We start from the raw sequence: 20,981 nt of genomic DNA, 5'->3' as shown, positions 1-20,981 counted from the left end.
AGTAGATGCAATTGAGGCACAGAAGAGGCCTAAAATTAGTGGCTGCTGTTGTGGGCTGTGACATTTCATGGGAGGGAAAGAACCTGAGGGAGTTGACACCTCAACAGATCCCCTGAGGTGTACTCAGAACAAATGCACTTGGAATTAAAACAGCATTTGAATTATTGTATTTTTAGACAAATAGAATAATTAATCCACAGTTTATCCCTCCTTTGGTAACATGAAACTAACACTGCCAGATGATGCTTTGACTTTCCAAAATTAGTTCACAATTTCAGAAAGACTAAACTGAGATATACGTGTTTGTCTTTAAACACTGAAAAAAAACAAGAAAATACAAGAGGCGCCACATAGGGTGATAACGTTGGAGACAAGATTGCCTGTAGAAATAGCCCCCCCCCCCCTCCAGAAGGCTACTCACATACGCGGTGGCACAACTGGAGTGCCTCACAAGGCGGTACGGGACTAAAGAGTCGCCTGAAAGAATCAGGCGGGATGCCCACACGCCAAAATCAGAATGCGTGAGAGGAAGCAACAGCTGTCACAAACAGGGTGCCCTCGGAGGATCAGAGGATCACAGGCTTTCGCCCAACCAGATGATAAAAGAGGCCTGCAATGCCCGAATATCACGGGCCAAAAAAGGTCAAGTGGTTCAGACCAATGGAAGAACAGAGCAAGTAATAATAATAATAATAATAATAATAATAATAATAAAAAGTGTGAACTTTATTAAACACACTAAGATTACAGCATATATGATTGACGTTTCATCAGGCTGTGAGTTAAAAATAGACTACTTGCTCTATAAATAAACCCTTCTAGCCAATCATCTCATAGTGTCATTACACACCCCTCTTACGTCATACATCATAACATATATTGACTTAAAAAAGAATACTCTTGTGAATCGCGAAATAAAAGTGAGAGCAGTGTGTGTGAAATGACACCCTGACTATGATGGAACTAACTAGCGCCTAGATTTAGAGTTCTGCGGCCAAAGGGGTGTGTTAGCTACGCTGGCTTTTTTCTGGCCGCACCTTTTAAATACCGCTGGTATTTAGAGTTCACAGAATTAGGCTCGAAAAAAGGAGTGTATAACATATTTATCGCAACTTCAACTCTCGATACCAGCGGTGCTTACGGACGCGGCCAGCTTAAAAAACGTGCTCGTGCACGATTCCCCCATAGAAAACAATGGGGCAGTTTGAGCTGAAAAAAAACCTAACACCTGCAAAAAAGTCGCGTTCAGCTCCTAACGCAGCCCCATTGTTTTCTAGGAGGAAACACTTCCTACGTCTGTACCTAACACCCTAACATGTACCCCGAGTCTAAACACCCCTAACCTTACACTTATTAACCCCTAATCTGCCACCCCCGCTATCGCTGACCCCTGCATATTATTTTTAACCCCTAATCTGCCGCTCCGTAGACCCCCGCCACCTACATTATCCCTATGTACCCCTAATCTGCTACCCTAACATCGCCGACCCCTATATTATATTTATTAACCCCTAATCTGCCGCCTCCAACGTCACCTCCACCTAACTACACTTATTAACCCCTAATCTGCCGACCGGACCTGAGCGCTACTATAATAAATGTATTAACCCCTAATCCGCCTCACTCCCGCCTCAATAACCCTATAATAAATAGTATTAACCCCTAATCTGCCCTCCCTAACATTGCCGACACCTAACTTCAAGTATTAACCCCTAATCTGCCGACAGGAGCTCACCGCTACTCTAATAAATTTATTAACCCCTAAAGCTAAGTCTAACTTTAACCCTAACACCCCCCTAAATTAAATATAATTTAAATCTAACGAAATAAATTAACTCTTATTAAATAAATTATTCCTATTTAAAGCTAAATACTTAACTGTAAAATAAACCCTAATATAGCTACAATATAAATTATAATTATATTATAGCTATTTTAGGATTTATATTTATTTTACAGGTAACTTTGTATTTATTTTAACCAGGTACAATAGCTATTAAATAGTTAAGAACTATTTAATAGCTAAAATAGTTAAAATAATTACAAAATTACCTGTAAAATAAATCCTAACCTAAGTTACAATTAAACCTAACACTACACTATCAATAAATAAATTAAATAAACTACCTACAATTATCTACAATTAAACCTAACACTACACTATCAATACATTAATTAAAGACAATACCTACAAATAACTACAATTAAATTAACTAAAGTACAAAAAATAAAAAAGAACTAAGTTACAAAAAATAATAAAATATTTACAAACATTAGAAAAATATTACAACAATTTTAAACTAATTACACCTACTCTAAGCCCCCTAATAAAATAACAAAGACCCCCAAAATAAAAAAATGCCCTACCCTATTCTAAATTAAAAAAGTTCAAAGCTCTTTTACCTTACCAGCCCTGAAAAGGGCCCTTTGCGGGGCATGCCCCAAAGAATTCAGCTCTTTTGCCTGTAAAAAAACACATACAATACCCCCCCTCCAACATTACAACCCACCACCCACATACCCCTAATCTAACCCAAACCTCCCTTAAATAAACCTAACACTAAGCCCCTAAAGATCTTCCTACCTTATCTTCACCTCACCGGGTATCACCAATCGATCCTGGATCCAAAATCTTCATCCAACCCAAGCAGGGGCTGGTGATCCATAATCCTGCGGCTGAAGAGGTCCAGAAGAGGCTCCAAAGTCTTCATCCTATCCGGGAAGAAGAGGCGATCCAGACCGGCAACCATCTTGATCCAAGCGGCATCTTCTATCTTCATCCGATGAGGAAAGGCTCCATCGTGAAGACCTCCAGCCCGGATCAATCTTCATCCGACGACGTCCAACTGAAGAATGACGGTTCCTTTAAGGGACGTCATCCAAGATGGGTCCCTCGAATTCCGATTGGCTGATAGGATTCTATCAGCCAATCGGAATTAAGGTAGGAAAATTCTGATTGGCTGATGGAATCAGCCAATCAGAATCAAGTTCAATCCGATTGGCTGATCCGATCAGCCAATCATATTGAGCTCGCATTCTATTGGCTGTTCCGATCAGCCAATAGAATGCGAGCTCAATCTGATTGGCTGATCGGATCAGCCAATCGGATTGAACTTGATTCTGAATGGCTGATTCCATCAGCCAATCAGAATTTTCCTACCTTAATTCCGATTGGCTGATAGAATCCTATCAGCCAATCGGAATTCGAGGGACGCCATCTTGGATGACGTCCCTTAAAGGAACCGTCATTCTTCAGTTGGACGTCGGAGGAAGAAGATTGATCCGCGCTGGAGGTCTTCACAATGGAGCCGTTCCTCATCGGATGAAGATAGAAGATGCCGCTTGGATCAAGATGGTTGCCGGTCTGGATCGCCTCTTCTTCCCGGATAGGATGAAGACTTTGGAGCCTCTTCTGGACCTCTTCAGCCGCAGGATTATGGATCACAAGCCCCCGCTTGGGTTGGATGAAGATTTTGGAGCCAGGACCGATCGGTGATACCCGGTGAGGTGAAGATAAGGTAGGAAGATCTTCAGGAGCTTAGTGTTAGGTTTATTTAAGGGGGGTTTGGGTTAGATTAGGGGTATGTGGGTGGTGGGTTGTAATGTTGGGGGGGGGGGTATTGTATGTGTTTTTTTTACAGGCAAAAGAGCTGAATTCTTTGGGGCATGCCCCGCAAAGGGCCCTTTTCAGGGCTGGTAAGGTAAAAGAGCTTTGAACTTTTTTAATTTAGAATAGGGTAGGGCATTTTTTTATTTTGGGGGTCTTTGTTATTTTATTAGGGGGCTTAGAGTAGGTGTAATTAGTTTAAAATTGTTGTAATATTTTTCTAATGTTTGTAAATATTTTATTATTTTTTGTAACTTAGTTCTTTTTTATTTTTTGTACTTTAGTTAATTTAATTGTAGTTATTTGTAGGTATTGTCTTTAATTAATGTATTGATAGTGTAGTGTTAGGTTTAATTGTAGATAATTGTAGGTAGTTTATTTAATTTATTTATTGATAGTGTAGTGTTAGGTTTAATTGTAACTTAGGTTAGGATTTATTTTACAGGTAATTTTGTAATTATTTTAACTATTTTAGCTATTAAATAGTTCTTAACTATTTAATAGCTATTGTACCTGGTTAAAATAAATACAAAGTTACCTGTAAAATAAATATAAATCTTAAAATAGCTATAATATAATTATAATTTATATTGTAGCTATATTAGGGTTTATTTTACAGGTAAGTATTTAGCTTTAAATAGGAATAATTTATTTAATAAGAGTTAATTTATTTAGTTAGATTTAAATTATATTTAATTTAGGGGGGTATTAGGGTTAGGGTTAGACTTAGCTTTAGGGGTTAATCCATTTATTACAGTAGCGGCGAGATTCGGTCGGCAGATTAGGGGTTAATAATTGAAGTTAGGTGTCGGCGATGTTAGGGAGGGCAGATTAGGGGTTAATACTATTTATTATAGGGTTATTGAGGCGGGAGTGAGGCGGATTAGGGGTTAATAACTTTATTATAGTAGCGGTGCGGTCCGCTCGGCAGATTAGGGTTTAATAAGTGTAGGCAGGGGGAGGCGACATTGAGGGGGGCAGATTGGGGGTTAATAAATATAATATAGGGGTCGGCGGTGTTAGGGGCAGCAGATTAGGGGTACATAGGGATAATGTAGGTAGCGGCGGTTTACGGAGCGGCAGATTAGGGGTTAATTATTGTAGGTAGCTGGTGGTGACATTGTGGGGGGCAGGTTAGGGGTTAATAAATATAATATAGGGGTCGGCGGTGTTAGGGGCAGCAGATTAGGGGTACATAAGTATAACGTAGGTGGCGGTCGGCAGATTAGGGGTTAAAAAAATTTAATCGAGTGGCGGCGATGTGGGGGGACCTCGGTTTAGGGGTACATAGGTAGTTTATGGGTGTTAGTGTACTTTAGAGCACAGTAGTTAAGAGCTTTATAAACCGGCGTTAGCCCAGAAAGCTCTTAACTACTGACTTTTTTCAGCGGCTGGAGTTTTGTCGTTAGATTTCTAACGCTCGCTTCAGCCACGACTCTAAATACCGGAGTTAGAAAGATCCCATTGAAAAGATAGGATACGCAATTGACGTAAGGGGATCTGCGGTATGGAAAAGTCGCGGCTGAAAAGTGAGCGTTAGACCCTTTAATGACTGGCTCCAAATACCAGAGGGCGGTAAAAACCAGCGTTAGGAGCCTCTAACGCTGGTTTTGACGGCTACCGCCCAACTCTAAATCTAGGCCTAGGAAAATAATACATAATGTAAAATACATAATAAAAATACATATCAGAGATACATCAATAAAATGAATATAATCCAATACATACAATAAAATAAATCAATAAGGACTTTACAAAATTAACAATGTAAGAATAAAAATGATAGCACATTGACCCCAAAAAACAATTAGTAAAAATAGATAACTTCTTGTACATCCAACCTATTTGTGATAAGAATGAGAATCCCATCGCTATGCTAGGGCTATAAGACAGACTCAGCAAAGTGTTCTAAAAGAAACTAAATATATAACATCTAAAGGGTGACTCATATGTGAGTGCAAAAAGCAAACTAGAGCACCCCACTGACTACATCATATGGGCATCTAGCTACAATGGCACACAAAAAATATATATAAATAAAATAAGAAATTAAAAAAATATATTAGACTACTCCCTATCGGTCTCCCTTAATCTCTAGATTAGGGAGAACAAGTGGACATGTAGATGGAGAGAACGGGTATAAATATCAGTAAATATGAATCTACGGAAACTCATCATTACAAGTGGTAACAGATACCAAGTGTACAGTGGCCAGAAAAAAGGTTTGGAGGTTTGAAGTATCTAGAGTCTCCAATCTAGGATTGAAATTTCAATAAATAATCACATAGGATCATAAAAATGGCAAACTACTAGAAACTAGAGAGAGACACATCTGAATTCTAGAGTGATTAACAAAAAGCGGCCAAGTCAATATTGAGATTAAGGCCTAGTGGATGTAAACTTTGAAGTACATGGATCCAGTATGTCTCTCTCTGTCTCAACCTGAACAGGCGGTTATATAGATGGGACTTAGGAATATATTCTATTGGAGTGATAGAGAGGCAATTAATATTGCCATTGTGTGCTAGATTACAGTGTCTGGGGACACTAACGGCTAGATTTAGAGTTTTGTCGGTAAGGACCCGCGTAGCTAACGCCGGCTTTTTTCTGGCCGCACCATAAAAATAACTCTGGTATTGAGAGTCCACATAAAGGCTGCGTTAGGCTCCAAAAAAGGAGCGTAGAGCATATTTAACGCAGCTTCAACTCTCGATACCAGAGTTGCTTACGGACGCGGCCAGCCTCAAAAACGTGCTCGTGCACGATTCCCCCATAGAAAACAATGGGGCTGTTTGAGCTGAAAAAAACCTAACACCTGCAAAAAAGCCGCGTTCAGCTCCTAACGCAGCCCCATTGTTTGCTATGGGGAAACACTTCCTACGTCTGCACCTAACACTCTAACATGTACCCCGAGTCTAAACACCCCTAGCCTTACACTTATTAACCCCTAATCTGCCGCTCCCGCTATCGCTGACCCCTGCATATTATTATTAACCCCTAATCTGCCGCTCCGTAAACCGCCGCTAATTACATTATCCCTATGTACCCCTAATCTGCTGCCCTAACATCGCCGACCCCTATATTATATTTATTAACCCCTAATCTGCCCCCCACAACGTCGCCTCCACCTGCCTACACTTATTAACCCCTAATCTGCCGAGCGGACCTGAGCGCTACTATAATAAAGTTATTAACCCCTAATCCGCCTCACTAACCCTATAATAAATAGTATTAACCCCTAATCTGCAATCCCTAACATCGCCGACACCTAACTTCAATTATTAACCCCTAATCTGCCGACTGGAGCTCACCGCTATTCTAATAAATGTATTAACCCCTAAAGCTAAGTCTAACCCTAACACTAACACCCCCCTAAATTAAATATAATTTTAATCTAACGAAATTAATTAACTCTTATTAAATAAATTATTCCTATTTAAAGATAAATACTTACCTGTAAAATAAATCCTAATATAGCTACAATATAAATTATAATTATATTATAGCTATTTTAGGATTAATATTTATTTTACAGGTAACTTTGTATTTATTTTAACCAGGTACAATTGCTATTAAATAGTTAAGAACTATTTAATAGCTAAAATAGTTAAAATAATTACAAAATTACCTGTAAAATAAATCCTAACCTAAGTTACAATTAAACCTAACACTACACTATCAATAAATTAATTAAATAAAATACCTATAATTATCTACAATTAAACCTAACACTACACTATCAATAAATAAATGAAATACAATACCTACAAATAACTACAATGAAATAAACTATCTAAAGTACAAAAAATAAAAAAGAACTAAGTTACAAAAAATAAAAAAATATTTACAAACGTAAGAAAAATATTACAACAATTTTAAACTAATTACACCTACTCTAAGCCCCCTAATAAAATAACAAAGCCCCCCAAAATAAAAAAATGCCCTACCCTATTCTAAATTACTAAAGTTCAAAGCTCTTTTACCTTACCAGCCCTGAACAGGGCCCTTTGCGGGGCATGCCCCAAAAGTTCAGCTCTTTTGCCTGTAAAAAAAAACATACAATACCCCCCCTGCAACATTACAACCCACCACCCACATACCCCTAATCTAACCCAAGCCCCCCTTAAATAAACCTAACACTAAGCCCCTGAAGATCTTCCTACCTTATCTTCACCATACCAGGTTCACCGATCGATCCAGAAGAGCTCCTCCGATGTCCTGATCCAAGCCCAAGCGGGGGGCTGAAGAGGTCCATGATCCGGCTGAAGTCATCATCCAAGCGGGAGCTGAAGAGGTCCATGATCCGGCTGAAGTCTTCATCCAAGCGGGAGCTGAAGAGGTCCATGATCCGGATGAAGTCTTCTATCAACGGCATCTTCAATCTTCTTTCTTCGGGAGCCATCATCTTCCATCCGACACGGAACATCCTCTTCTCCCGACGCCTACTAGCCGAATGACGGTTCCTTTAAATGACGTCATCCAAGATGGCGTCCCTCTAATTCCGATTGGCTGATAGGATTCTATCAGCCAATCGGAATTAAGGTAGGAATATTCTGATTGGCTGATGGAATCAGCCAATCAGAATCAAGTTCAATCCGATTGGCTGATCCAATCAGCCAATCGGATTGAACTTGATTCTGATTGGCTGATTCCATCCAACATAGGCAAGATAGAAGATAAACAACGTACTGGGAAGCACATGAAACATGACCGATTATAGAAGAACTCACATTAGATTTGAAAGTCTTATTTTTATGTGTAATGTGAGCACACAACTTGCATCTCTTGGCTATAAATTTAAAAGAGCCATGAGATTGGGATCTTAACCTAATATCTTTTGGGACCTTTATTTGTTGATGCTTAACGACTTTACTGGGTGCCAGAATAGTTTTCAAGTTGGGGGCCTTCTTATAAACAATCTTAGGTTTAGATCCAATTACTCCACCCAAAATAGGGTCCTTTGTGAGAATGCTCCAATACTTAGTGATAATATTTCTTATTTGTTGATGATTGGAATAATATTGGGTGATAAAGAGCGGACACTTATCAGTCGTATTTGATTTTATTTTGCCTTTTTTAGAAGAGTTCTGAAAATAACCCTCCCTATCGTCTGATCTTGCTCTCATGTAACTACTATTGATAATATGTGTAGGGTATTTCTTTTCAATAAACCTCTCTTTAAGGATTAAACTTTGAGTTTCATGATTGGCCAGTGTGCTGCAATTGCGGCGCATCCGCTTAAATTGACCATACGGAACATTACGCTTCCATGGAAGATAGTGGTTGCTAGTAAAATCAAGGTAACTATTGCAGCCCACTGTCTTGAAATGAGTAGTACTAGCAACCCTACTATTAATGAATTCAATCTTTAAATCCAGAAAGACCACGGTTTTAGGGTCTATTGTATTTGTGAAAATGAGGCCCCTATCGTTCGTATTTAAGTGTTCTACAAAAAGATATGCAGATATCATATCGCCCCTCCAAACAAAAATCAAATCATCAATATAGCGGCCATATAGCACCAGGTTCACCCCATACACAGGGTCATAGACAAATTCTTGTTCAAACGACCCCATATATAGATTTGCATAACTAGGGGCGAACCTGGTGCCCATGGCCGTCCCCCTGGTCTGTAAATAAAATTTGTCCTAAAATATAAAATAATTGTGTCTCAAAATAAAAGATATTAGTGACAACAGAAAGTCACATTAATTAATAGGTAAATATTGGTCTTGTTCAAGGTAAAATGAAATGGCTCAGAGACCCAAAAGGTATATTTGAATAAAGGGCCTGTACGTCACAAGTGATCCATAATAGGTCCACAGTAACATCCAGACACTCTAATTTCTCATTTGGGTATAAGTTGTCTCTAACATGCCTGTTTTTTGGGGGAAACCGATCAAACTCCTCGCCAACTAGCTGTTTAAAAATTTCAATATGTGCACTGTTAGTCAATCTAGTTACAAAGTTGGATTTATTATTAAAGTTAGTATGAATATAACCCTCACAAAGCTGTTCGGCCAGGGAATCGGGTTCAAACACAGGAACCTCGTTGTGATTTAGTCTACTATCCATAGTATCAGTAAAAATTTGAAATATGGTTTTATACTTCAATTGTTTTTCCGCAAAATACTTTTGCATTGATAATTTTTGGGTAAACCGGTTCAAATCCAGAAAAAAGGAAAACATACTGTGACTATTAGTAGGGCAAAAGGAGAGGTTTACACATTTAATAGAAAGAAAACTATCAAGGTTCTAGCTTCGGTGGCACATGACAATGTTAAACAGAACAGTTGATCTACTCCCATCATAGAAGGTCCGATGAATAATGAATTGACTGTAGTTAATCATTATAAAAATAAAAACAAAAATAAATTTTTTAGGAATAATCACAAAAATTCTGGTACTACTAATTATAATCCTGTATACCAAGAAAGGCAACAACAGTCTTATCCTAAACAGTATGAGGGCACTAATGTTAGGAATCATGAATATTCTTATGATTCCCCTCCTCATTTTGAAAGATGTAACTCTGATGTAGGTCATTACTATCCACCAAGACGTGAGTCTGAAGCAGGTCATCATTATCATCAGAAAACTAATACCCCGAGACAACATAATCCTGCCCATAGGAATAACCAATACCACTCATCCAATAGGACTAATTATGGGTCAGGATATAGGGACAGAGCTTCAGGTGACCATTTTCAATCTAGGGGTCCACAAAACCCTAATAGAATACCCGTAGTGCATGAATCAAATCATGACTTCAGTACTAATCATAAGACCTATAATAGGCCGGCACCAGCCTCTATTAGTGGCGAATGTTATTCTGAAAATAATATACCATCCAATCCTGGTCTGGGTCCATCAAACTCTAACATGAATCATGCACAGTCTTTTTTAGAGTTAGGTCCACGTCAACAATCGTGGAAACAGAAAACTATATCCAGTTATATAGAGCCTGTGGTTTCTCTGACAACCCCCCAAAAAGGGAAAAAGGCCATACGGCCAAGAGGATGAGGAGGACGGCGAACAGCCATCAAAAAGGCTGGACTACAGACACTAAATAAGGGGATTTTCAATTTACCCTTACACATCTTAACAGATGATGAGGTAAGGATATTGGGTAAAGGACTCTCTTTTAGCCCTACTAATAGTCAAAGTATGTTTTCCTTATTTGTGGATTTGAACCGGTGTACCCAAAAATTATCAATGCAAAAGTATTTTGCGGAAAAACAATTGAAGGATAAAACCAAATTTCCAGTTTTGACTGATACTATGGATAGTAGACTAAATCACAATGAGGTTCCTGTGTTTGATTCCCTGGCCGAACAGCTTTGTGAGGGTTATATTCATACTACCTTTAGAAATAAATCGAACTTTGTACCTAGATTGACTAACAATGCACATATTGACATTTTTAAACAGCTAGTTGGCGAGGAGTTCGATCGGCTTCCCAAAAACAACAGGCATGTTAGAGACAACTTATACCCCAATGAGAAGAGAGCCTTAAAGAGAATCAAAGGAGATAAGTCCTTTGTTATTAGACAAGCCGATAAGGGTGGTGGGATAGTACTTCAGAATTTAGAGGATTATCTAATAGAAGCAAGAAAAATACTTCACGATACATCCTATTACATTCATTTGGAGTACGATCCTACCGCCCAATAAAAGGCTGTTCTAAAAAGTCTTGTGGCCGATGCCTTCAATGAAGAAATTATCCTCAAAAAAGAAAAATAAATGAACCTAGTTTGGCGTTTTATTATCATTTGCCAAAGGTTCATAAAATCTCAATTTGTCCTCCAGGCCATCCAATTATAGGCGGCATAGGTAGTCTCACCGACAATGTGGCCTCTTATGTCGATTGCTTTCTGCAAAAATATGTGCTAGGACTTGAATCATATATTCGTGACTCTTCTGATTTGATTAAGAAATTAGACTGTTTGGACGTTACTGTGGACCTATTTTGGATCACTTGTGACGTACAGGCCTTTTATTCAAATATACCTCATCATTTGGGTCTCTGAGCCATTTCATTTTACCTCTAACAAGACCAATATTTACCTATTAATCAATGTGACTTTCTGTTGTCACTAATTTTTTTTATTTTGAGACACAATTATTTTATATTTCAGGATGAAATTTATTTACATACCAGGGGGACGGCCATGGGCACCAGGTTCGCCCCTAGTTATGCGAATTTATATATGGAGTCATTTGAACAAGAATTTGTCTATGACCCTGTGTATGGGGCGAACCTGGTGCTATATGGCCGCTATATTGATGATTTGATTTTTTTTTGGAGGGGCGATATGATATCTGCAAATCTTTTTGTAGAACACTTAAATACGAATGATAGGGGCCTCATTTTCACAAGTACAATAGACCCTAAAACCGTGGTCTTTCTGGATTTAAAGCTTGAATTCATTAATGGTAGGGTTGCTAGTACTACTTATTTCAAGACAGGGGACTGTAGTAGTTACCTTGATTTTACTAGCAACCACTATCTTCCATGGAAGCGAAATGTTCCGTATGGTCAATTTAAGCAGGTGCGCCGCAATTGCAGCACACTGGATGATTACGAAACTTAAAGTTTAATCCTTAAAGAGAGGTTTATTGAAAAGAAATACCCCACACATATTATCAATAGTGGTTACATGAGAGCAAGATCGGACGATAGGGAGGGTTATTTTCAGAATTCTTGTAAAAAAGGCAAAATAAAATCAATTACGACTGATAAGTGTCCGCTCTTTATCACCCAATATAATTCCAATAATTAACAAGTAAGAAATATCATCACTAAGTATTGGAGCATTCTCACAAAGGACCCTATTTTGGGTGGAGTAATTGGATCTAAACCTAAGATTGTTTATAAGAAGGCCCCCAACTTTAAAACTATCCTGGCACCCAGTAAAGTCATTAAGCATCAACAAATAAAGGTCCCAACAGATATTAGGTTAAGATCCCAATCTCATGGCTCCTTTAAATGTAGAGCCAAGAGATGCAAGTTGTGTGCTCACATTACACATAAAAATAAGACTTTCAAATCTAATGTGACTGGCAGTAGATACTCTATAATCTGTCATGTTTCATGTGCTTCCCAGTACGTTGTTTATCTTCTGTCTTGCATATGTGGGCTTTAATATGTTGGGCGCACCTGTAGAAGATTAAGTATTAGATGGTCAGAACATGTACGTAATATTATCAATAATTATAAGAAACATAGTTTCCCCAGACACTGTAATCTAGCACACAATGGAAATATCAATTTCCTCTATATCACTCCAATAGAATATATTCCTAAATCCCATCTATATAACCGCCTGTTCAGGTTGAGACAGAGAGAGAGACATACTGGATCCATGTACTTCAAAGTTTACATTCACTAGGCCTTAATCTCAATATTGACTTGGCCACTTTTTGTTAATCACTCTTGGATTCAGATGTGTCTCTCTCTAGTTTCTAGTAGTTTGCCATTTTTATAATCATATGGGATTATTTATTGAAATTTCAATCCTAGATTGGAGATTCTAGATACTTCAAACCTCCAAACCTTTTTTTCTGGCCACTGTACACTTGGTATCTGTTACCACTTGTGATGATGAGTTTCCGTAGATTGATATTTACTGATATTTATACCCGTTCTCTCCATCTACATGTCCACTTGTTCTCCCTAATCTAGAGATATAGAGAGACCGATAGGGAGTAGTCTAATATTTTATTTAATTTCTTATTTTATTTATTTATATATATTTTTTGTGTGCCATCGTAGCTAGATGCCCGTATGATGGGGTGCTCTAGTTTGTTTTTTGCACTCACATATGAGTCACCCTTTAGATGGTATATATTTAGTTTCTTTTAGAACACTTTGCCGAGTCTGTCTTATAGCCCTAGCATAGGGATGGAATTCTCATTCTTATCAAAAATTGGATGTACAAGAAGTTATCTATTTTTACTAATTGTTTTTTGGGGTCAATGTGCTATCATTTTTTTCTTGCATTGTTAATTTTGTAAAGTCCTTATTGATTTATTTTATTTTATTGTATGTATTGGATTATATTAATTTTATTGATGTATCTCTAATATGTATTTTAACTATGTATTTTACATTATGTATTATTTTTCTAGTTAGTTCCGTCATAGTGAGGGTGTCATTTCACACACACTGCTCTCGCTTTTATTTCGCGATTCACAAGAGTATTCCGTTTTAAGTCAATATATGTTATCACGTATGACGTAAGAGGGTGTGTAATGACACTATGAGATGATTGGCTAAAATGTTTTATTTATAGAGCAAGTAGTCTATTTTTAACTCACAGCCTGATGAAATGGCAATCATATATGCTGAGAAATGCGTTGCTGTAATCTTAGTGTTTAATAAAGTTCACACTTTTTATTATTACTTGCTCTGTTCTTCCATTGGTCTGAACCACTTGACCTTTTTTATGGCCCGTGATATTCGGGGGTTGCTGGCCTCTTTTATCATCTAGTTGGCTGAAAGCATGTGATTCTCCGAGGGCACCCTGTTTGTGGCAGCTGTTGCTTCCTCTCATGCATTCTGACGTCGGCGTGTGGGCGTCCCGCCTGAGTCTTTCGGGCGACTCTTTGGTCCCATGCCGCCTTGTGAGGCACTCCGGTTGTGCTGCTGCGTATGTGAGTAGCCTTCTGGAGGGGGGCCTATTTCTACAGGCAATCTTGTCTCCAACGTTATCACCCTATGTGGCGCCTCTTGTATTTTCTTGTTTTTTCAGGATTCTATTTCTACGGTTACGATTAAGAGTGCTGCCGGACTTTGCCCATGATCACTTCTTTCATTACATTAGCGCACCTCTTTAGGATCGTTAGATTTAAATTTAATCTGTCTTTAAACACTGATGCACAGTATAATCAGTTTGATCATGAAGGGACAGTAAACACTTTGAGTTTGTAATACAAAATGCCCAATTATCAGCCAGATTACGAGTTTTGCATTATGGCTGGCTCGCTAATAACTTGCAAGTTATTTTCACCACTCACCTTTCATAGCGCTGCTATTACAGGTTTGCAAAAAAAGGCTTGTGCGGGCGATATGGTTGCGTTGAGCTCCATACCTCACCTAAATACAAGCTGTGTTTTGACGTGCTCGTGCATGATTTCCCCATAGACATCAATGGGGAGAGCCGGCTAAAAAAAAAACTAACACCTGTGATCGCGGAGCATTAAGCTCTGTAACGCAGCCATATTGATGTCTATGGGGAAAAAAATGTATGTTTAAACATACATGTATGTTTAAACATGCAATCAGCCAATAGGATTGAGCTTGCATTCTATTGGCAATTCCAATCAGCCAATAGAATGCAAGCTCAATCCTATTGGCTGATTGCAACATATTTGCATATTTGTAAAGGTCTTATCCTAACTAGCATATCAATATGCTTTTTTATTAATCAATTCATCAGCACACTGAATAAATTTACTTTTATTCCTGCTACGTTACCGCCGTATTGAATTCAGCCTCTCTCTAAGATTTTTGAAGCTCCTTCTTTGAGTGGCATCTGTTCTAGCCAATCAGAGCCTCACCATGCGCCCCATGTAAAAGTCTATCTGCACGCTCCCATGCTCGGAACGCTGTCATCTTATTGAAATGCGCATGCGCTACGAACAACTTACGCTATTTGCGCAACAGAATAAGGGAATTTTCTTTTACGGTTTCAACTTATTCTGTTGTGCAAATAGCGTAAGTTGCTTGTAACACATGTTTATTTCAATTAGATGACAGCGTTCCGAGCATGGGAGCGTGCAGACAGACTTTTACATGGGGTGCATTGTGAGGCTCTGATTGGCTAAAACAGATGCCACTCAAAGAAGGAGCTTCAAATATCTTAGAAAGAGGCTGAATTCAATACGGTAACGTAGCAGAAATAAAAATAAAATTATTCAGTGTGCTGATGAATTGATTAATAAAAAAGCATATCGATATGCTAGTTAGGATAAGACCTTTACAAATATGGGGAACAATTTGGCCAAATTTACCATCACTTTATGCCACCTAAATAGTAACAAACACAAATATTTTTTACCATTTAATTACAATTATGTCACATTTTGCAGAAAAAGATAAATGCTAGGCCAAAGCTTATCTCAACACTTTCTAATAATGTTGACAAGAACAATATTTTATTTAAATTTAGTTAATGCCTAAAAAAAAGTGTACCCTCAGCTTTCACAATTAAATATTTTTTTTTTTTTAATAGACTATTCTTACTATTTCCGTTTGGGCTATCTCAGTATATTGTAGCACTGTATAGTTATGCATGCTTTACTTGGAGAAGTTAGCATTGATTAAGTAGAATTACATTGTGTGTTCTCATTTTCTTGTATTTTAGGTTTTGCCAATGATTTTGTTTCTCTGAGAAGCAATTGGTTGAATAGTGGTATTTTATGAAATAGTAGAGGATGATAGGCAGGGTCGGCTCCAAGGGGGGGGGGCATTGGGGGCAATGCCCACCCAAATGGAATGCTGTGCCCCCTCAGAAAATATTGATATGATCATACGCTTTAAAAATAATAAATAAAATAATGAATTGTTATGTAGTGCTGCATGCTGGGGGCGGAGTTAGCTGCCGAACTGTGAGGTTGCATCACTCATCTGCAAGGAGCTCCATGTCTTAACCTCTTATTTGGAATTGGAAGTTAATTAGAGACTTTTTGGACTTGTCTTTAACCTTATTAATTTTACCTAACTATCGTGAGTTACTCATTTTCTTAAAAAATAGACCATGATAAGAATAGGATTGTATAATATAAATATGTCTATAAATTGTTCCCGGCTTCTATCGACGCCTTAAAAGCGCACTGTGATCTTAGGCTGGGCCTAAGATCACAGGTCACTTTTGAGGCGTTGATAGAAGCCGGTAGCCATTTATTGACTTATATTTATATGATACAATCATATTCTTATAGGTTCACAGTACATAGATTGTATTAAGTAGCCTGATATCCGTTAGTTATTGCGAAATAGCTATAGCTAAATCTAATCTACAAAATTACCAGTACCTGAAAACCTAGTATCCCCACTGCTATTGCAAACAAAGGGGTTAATTGCATTGGGGGATTGGGGTGCATAGCTGTTTAGGGGGACATTACAGAGATTTGAGAATGAGTGATTAAGAGGTGAATTGTTTTTAAGGAGCCATTGCACTGGGGGTCTCAAGTTTAATGGCTCTGTGTTAGTGCACTGCATAGGATTTAGACTTCATTCTTTTACCTAGTGATTTGGCACATCTTCTCCAAATGTTAATATTGGGGGATAAGCCAGCCAGAAGCTTCACTTTCCTGCAGAATATGTAAGTCTGCTCTTATTCTGACTCTCTCATGCATGCTTTGTAAATGCGTGCCCCTTCGTGAAAAAAAATGCCCCCCATTTCATTTGTTCTGGAGCCGACTCTGATGATAGGTATAATGGTTAGCTTCGTCAGTTGCAGATATGCAAACAACAAAGCCACAAATTGTGATGACAGTTACATGGTAACAGCAGCAGCAATTAACCCTAACTGTGACCTGGTCCACCCATCTGTTAACTCTAAGTGCAATGCGCCCTATTAACTTGGCTTGACACTGTTACCTAATTGATTCACCAGTGCTACACCACTTAAAGTATACTCCTACATGATCCTCCCCCCGGTATCTAAACTTCTATATTCACTCCCCTTTGATATCCCATGTAAATGTATAATTCCCTAACACATGATCCCCCAGTCTGTTAACCCCTCATAAAATCTAAAAGTCCAACAGCCTCCCGAAAATCTAACTCTCCATTTGCAATTTAATTCAAATTTAAATGAAAAAAAAAAGCCTGGTAAATTTATAAACATTTATTGCATGCTATATTCTATATGTGGTAAATCTGGATATTGCACATGCGCCATGTGAAGCACTACCGAGCATGCCCAATACTCACTGTACAATGCTATATAGAGCAGCAAAGTGAAACCACGCCTCTTCAAAATTAGGTTAGAAAAGGTGGCTGAAAATGTGGTAAGTTTAGTATAGGCTGCTAAGTATTTTCACCATATTATCAGTGCTACAAAATCATTTAAACTCAAAGTCAACAGGCTTTTTTGGGAAACAATGACATATTAGGGTAGAATTATGGAATTTTTATACAGATTCTTTCTTTCCATATGACAGTCAGAGATTAATTATTTTATGCAGCTCACTGTTATTGGTTAAACAAAAATGAAGGAAACCATAAATATTGCACAATATCACAGTACAATGTGAACGTCAACCATGAATCATTATTTTACTCATTTTTGTGGTTTTTACTCTTTATCACAAGAAAACATGTTTTAAATTATTCAGATTTGAAAGATTCAGGAAAATTGTAAAATAATTTACTACAATTAGATTATAGTTCACTTCAGATATTCCATGTTAATTTATTGTTTGCCTGTGCATGCATGATTGTTCAGTCATTAGCCAGATTTTACAGTCTGCCAACTGGTATTTAGATCTATTTAAATATTAAATGTTTTGTTAAAAGTGCACCTTTGTATACAGAAATAATAAAACATAGTTTTATCAATCTCCCACTGCATTATTCCTTCTATATACCACACTTAAAGGGACAGTCTAGTCAGAATTAAACTTTCATGATTCAGATAGGGCATGCAATTTTAAGCAACTTTCCATTTGGCTTTTATCATCACATTTGCTTTGTTCTCTTGGTATTCTTAGTTGAAAGCTAAATCTAGGTAGGCTCATATGCTAATTTCTAGGCCCTTGAAGGCCACCTGTTTTCTTAATGCATTTGATAGTTTTTCACAGCTAAAGGGCATTAGTTCATGTGTGCCATATAGATAACATTGTGCTCACGCCAGTAGAGTTACTTATGAGAGACACTGATTGGCTAAAAAGCAAGTCTGTCAAAAGAACTGACATAAAGCATAGATACAAGGCATAGATACAAGGTAATCACAGACTTAAATGTCTATTAACCGTGTTGGTTATGCAAAACTGGGGAATGGGTAATTAAGGGATTATCTATCTTTTTAAACAATACAAATTCTGGAGTAGACTGTCCCTTTAACTGCCTAGCTGCTTTTTAACCTAACAGCACTATTATGAAGCGCTAAAATGTATATGATTGTGTCGGTGTCTTATGACCCCCTACTCCCACTGGAATTACTACTATCAACCCAAATACAATCACAATTCTTCTCACACACACGCTTCAACCACCCCTAAATAACAGGTCCCCTCATGTTCTGTTGCTAGTTAGACATATAAAGGAAGTGTAGGTTTAATGTGGAAGTATGTAAGGTTAAGTTGTATATACAAATTCTTAAAGGGACATTAAACACTAAACAAATGCTAGATAGAATGATGCATTAAAAAAAAAAGATTAGTCTAAGAATAACATGTAGTTTCATTAGCTATTTAAATATTGATAAAATAAGTGTAAAGTTTTAGTGTATATAAAACAGTGGGGGCTGCCATGTTGTAACTTAGGTTACCTTCTCTGCTGTGGTGATTAGGGACAGTTATAAATAGGCCACTAGATTGTGCAGCCAATGGCTGTGTGGAATATAACAGTGTTCTGCACTTCCATTTCTAACAGGAACTGAAAGCTCACAATTTCAGAATGTAATAACAGGATAAAGGCACAAAATAAATAATGAAAGTACATTGCAGAGTTTTTTTATATATATATATATATATATATATATATATATATATATATATATATATATATATATATATATACAGTATATACAATTATCAAATGTAAAGTGAAGAGAACAATCAGGGAAATATATTAGCCATCAAAGGAAACAATAGTGAGCAAAAAAAAACCGCAACGGATCAAAGGAACATAAGATAATAACAATAAAATACTGCCTGAGAACGCTAGTCCCATCACAGATAATATACTTAGTCCCATAAGCAGATAAACATCTTGATAAATGACACTTTATCAGCGCAGAGATGATGCATTGAAATAAATCACTACTAGCCCCAAGTCTTAAAGAAGATGATGGGGAACAACGTAGTGAAGCACAATCCAAAAGTAATGCGTAAGAAGACCGGAACAGTTCATCACTATGTCCTTGGACACAATGTGAAAACAGACTCTGGTACACTCACCCCAAATGCAATATGAAACTGGAGAACAGAAAGGCTTGTGTCACAAAAAGCCGTTGCAGTTCCGGCGTTCACAAATGGGGCTTGATGCTTCCGGTATCACGTGACTCAATACTTCACACGTCACGTGACCACCTGTCAGCCAATCAAATACCTTCTTGAGCTATCACTGAGCTCGACGATGGAGCCGGGGAAATGTCTATGATTACGGTCAGAGAGACCGAAACCGGTCAGACTATGTTTTGAACTTTTAACAGCATGTCCTGTTGCTTTTATCCTGGAATAAAGCAACTTATTTTTTGATTCACAAATGGTTGGCTGTTGGAATCTTTTTTATATACAATTATCAGTTTATATTACCATCTCAAAGTGTTTAATGTTCATTTAATAGAGAAAACCAATGGCATTTTTAAGTTCTTGTAGATCAAAAGGCTTTACCTTGGAGATGTCACTTAAGACCAGGGGCCGATTTAACATGCTGCGAAAGCAGCAGTTTCCGTGCGAGCCGACACATAAGTGCTAGCCGGACACATAAGTTAAGAAGCAGCGGTCTTACGGTCTTAAATTATCTACCACCTCTGAGGTGATGGACAGCAATCATCCCGATCAGATACGATCGGGATGATTGACACCCCCTGCTAGTGGCTGATTGGTCACAAATCTGCAGGGTGCAGCATTGCACAAGCATTTTACTAAAAATGCTTGTGCAATGTTAAATGCCAACAGCGTATGTCCGCCCGCATCATCATAAATCGGCCCCTAAAAGGTAAACCCTTTTGATAGCACTGTGGCTTGCTCTAAACATCATTTGAAGCCTTGCAATAGTTAAAAATCCACTCTTATTTCTTTGCATATTGCACAGCCTAATCAGAGCATTATGGTCAAGAAGAAAGAACCTCAGAAAGTTCCCAATAATCATACCTAAATTAATTTGTGTAGATTATGTTAATATTTATTGGATAAGGCAGTGCCCAAGAGACTAATAAATTACCTCTGAAATTAATTTAAAACACAAAGACACTTGTTTTTCATATGAACTATTTTCTATTAAATATATTTCCTTGGGAGTATATGCTTCGGTTGCATTGTTTCTAATTAGATCCATTATGTTAGTTACACTAAGCAGTTATATGAAATATATTTTGTGATTATATTTGCTATACAAACCTATCAAACCTTGTATACTGAAAAGCATAAACCTAGTTATTGCCAAACAATAGCTGTAAAATATATAGCTGTGTCAACC

Source organism: Bombina bombina, chromosome 3 (assembly GCF_027579735.1).
Source record: "Bombina bombina isolate aBomBom1 chromosome 3, aBomBom1.pri, whole genome shotgun sequence".
In the NCBI taxonomy this organism is placed as follows: domain Eukaryota; kingdom Metazoa; phylum Chordata; class Amphibia; order Anura; family Bombinatoridae; genus Bombina; species Bombina bombina.
Note: the sequence above shows the minus strand (reverse complement) of the source record.